Raw genomic sequence first — 3,452 nt, forward strand, 5'->3', positions numbered from 1 at the left:
AAGCATGATGAAATGCTAGGCTGAATCCTAATGCCTTAGTTATATTTTTGTCAATCCGAATATTATTCAGCCTTTAGTTTTTTGTTCACTGTCAAATCCCTGTGGATTCGACCTCGGACTCACCGAGAATATTACTTTGCTACACCCTATACTTGGAGTATTCTACATTTAATTTTCCTTTTTAAAAGAGCAAGATTAAAGTTGTAGCAAGTTTTTGGCGCCGTTGCCGGGGATTTGCAACGTGCGAACGAGAACAACGTTGCAAAATTTCAACTTTTACTTTTTGTTTCTTCAATTTTTCTTTATTTCTAACACAGCTGAAATTTCAAATCTTTTCAGATTCAAGGGTGACACAAGCAGGACCAGTAACGAGGAAGATCAAGATCACATTTTTGGATTTCCGGAGTGAACGAACTCCGGTCGTGAGTATTTAAATTAATTTTCCTATTTTGCTCATACTAGTCCTATTTTTCCTACATTAGAATTTTACTCTTGTTTAAAAAAAATAAAAAAAATTTATTAATTAAAATAATAAAATAAAAAAATAAATAAATAAAAAGAAAAAAAAAAATTTTTTAGCTAGTTTGCTTGATCAACTATTCAAATGCAATTTAATGTCATGACATAAAATGTTAAAATTTTCTTGATTGTTGCATATAGTATAAAGCATTTGCATAAAATAATCTAAGGGCTGAACCCATTAACAAGATAAGGTTGGGATTTCATCACTCGTCCTTAGCCCAAAAATCATCCCAGTGCATAAATATCCTAAGCCTAATTAAAATCAACTAGACGTTGGCCCCTAAGGATATTCGAGCTCAATAGGACGAAGACCACTGAAAGTTGCACCAATTTCGCTCTATGACCCCGGTCGATGTCTAGGCAAGCTTTGTCCCTCTAAGTGATTGAAGGGAGACAGTTTCTGTTCGAGAAAAGTGGGTTTTAAGTGGGACCTTTGCTATACGCATCGTGACCCCTCCACTTACCTGGGAGCTTACCTGGTCGACTAGGTTATTAGACCGGATTGGAGGCTTAAGTGTACTCTTCAAACCAGTTAGGAGCTGTCTAGAAATTTTTAGGAAAACATTAGAAATAAGGGTGCTATGCTTTGATACTGTTTGATTGTGAATAATTTTAGTAGCAGGGTGTCAATATTCATAGCTTTAGGTAATATTCATACTCATCCAAAACTCTAAAAATATATATATATACAAAATAAATAAATAAATAAATAAATAATAATAATAATTAAAAAAAAAGTCGACTGGTTACTTGGTCAGTATATGCGGTTGTGGCAAAGGGATAAAACGAAAAGATTATTCCGAGTTGAATCTAGGGATAAAAGTTCAAATAATCAAATGGAAGATAATGGTAGTAATCAGGGAGATAATGAATTTCAAGATGACTTACCTATTAGAACGCTTCATGATTATCTACAACCCACTAGGACCAGTACCCCATCTTGTATGGTTATTCCTACTGTTGCGGGAGCTTTTGATATGAAACCAGGAATAATCCAATTACTCCCAAAGTTTCACGGACTTGATTCTGAAAGTCCCTATTTGCACCTAAAAGAATTTGATGAAGTGTGTTCAACACTTCATTTCAATGATGTCACTGAAGAGGTAGTTAAGCTTAAGTTATTTCCTTTTTCTTTAAAGGAAAAAGCTAAGTCATGGTTACACTCCTTAAGGCCTAGGACCATAGCCACCTGGCAAGAAATGACAAGAGAATTTTTAAAGAAATTCTTTCCAACACATAAAACAAACACACTTAGAAGAAATATCATGAACTTCGCACAAAAAGATGGAGAAATATTTTTTCAGTGTTGGAAAAGATTTAAGGACCTTCTGCTTGCTTGCCCACATCATGGATATGAAATTTGGAGGGTCATTAGTTTCTTTTATGATGGTTTGTCCTCAAATATGAGACAATTTGTAGAAATGATGTGTAATGGTGAATTCATGAGTAAGGAACCAAATGAAGCCTGGGATTATTTTGATCTTTTAGCAGAAAATGCACAAGCTTGGGATACAACAGATAAAAATGAAAAATCTAAAATGGCACCTAATACAAAAGGAGGAATATATCTTATTAAAGATGATAATGATGTCAATGTAAAAATTGCTAATCTGACTAGGAAGGTTGAAGCCATGGAATTAAGCAAGGCTAATTTAGGAAAAGCACAAACTTTTGTTGAAAGTATATGTGGAATTTGTGAAAGTAATGCACATGTGACCAAGGATTGTCCTACAATCCCTGCTTTTCAAGAAGTGTTGCATGATCAAGCAAATTTCACCAATACTTATAAAAGACCATTTCCAGAAACATATAATCCTAATTGGCGAAACCATCCTAACTTTAGTTGGAGACATGGACCCACTGCCAATGAATCTCAAGGAAATTCTGTTCCTACTCCTTATGTGCCACCACATAGGAAATCCCTTGAAGATACTTTGCAAACCTTCATGCAAGGGCAGACTCAAATAAATCAGAATACCATGCAGTCACTTCAAGAACTTAAAAATTCTGTAGGTAGAATTGAGGCTCAACTCAATGTTAGGGAAAAAGGGACATTTCCAGCCCAACCTTAATCTAACCCAAAGGGTCAACATGAGGTCCATGAAGCAAGTTCATCCCAACCTAAATTTGAACAAGTTAAGTCTGTCACAACCCTTCGTAGCGGAAAAATAATTAACAAAGAAATTCCAACGAAGGATGACAGACCTAAAAAATCCATTGAGAAAAGGGATGAAAATGATAATGAACAAAATGATTCAATACCCCATCATAAAATAGTTGTTCCATTCCCTCAGCGCTTGCTTGCAGCTAAAAAGGAAATACCTGATCAAGAAATTCTGGATATCTTTAAACAAGTAAAGATTAACATTCCTTTATTAGATGCCATTAAGCAGATCCCATCTTATGCCAAATTTTTAAAAGATTTTTGTACCATAAAGCGAAAGCTTTATGTACAAAAGAAAGCTTTTCTAACTGAACAGGTGAGTGCTATTCTCAAACACAACACCCCACCTAAGTATAAAGATCCTGGTTGTCCTACCATATCTTGTATCATAGAAAACTTCAGGATACAACGAGCCCTTCTTGATTTAGGTGCAAGTGTTAACTTACTGCCCTATTCAGTTTATGAACAGTTAGGACTTGGTGAATTAAAACCCACCAAGGTTACTCTCCAACTTGCCGATCGATCTATAAAGATACCAAGAGGAATAGTCGAGGATGTACTTGTCCAAATTGATAAATTCTACTTTCCAGTCGACTTCATAGTATTAGATACCCAGCTGTCATGAACTGTACCACTCCAATACTTGTCATTCTAGGCCGCCCATTTCTAGCTACTTCCAATGCTTTGATTAACTGTCGAAATGGAATAATGAAAATGTCATTCGGGAATATGACTATAGATTTTAATATATTTAACATTTGTAAAC

The 3,452-nt window shown here is 35.0% G+C and overlaps 1 non-coding gene across 1 annotated transcript; it reads right to left on the reverse strand.

The window, feature by feature from the left end:
* Positions 1-1,769: 1,769 nt before the first annotated feature.
* LOC120106062 lies at positions 1,770-1,876 on the reverse strand. The gene has a single exon (XR_005508286.1). It is a non-coding gene; the product is annotated as a small nucleolar RNA R71 (small nucleolar RNA).
* Between the last annotated feature and the right edge of the window lie 1,576 nt (positions 1,877-3,452).

The sequence above is a fragment of the Phoenix dactylifera genome, unplaced genomic scaffold (genome assembly GCF_009389715.1).
Source record: "Phoenix dactylifera cultivar Barhee BC4 unplaced genomic scaffold, palm_55x_up_171113_PBpolish2nd_filt_p 000444F, whole genome shotgun sequence".
Taxonomy (NCBI): Eukaryota; Viridiplantae; Streptophyta; class Magnoliopsida; order Arecales; family Arecaceae; genus Phoenix; species Phoenix dactylifera.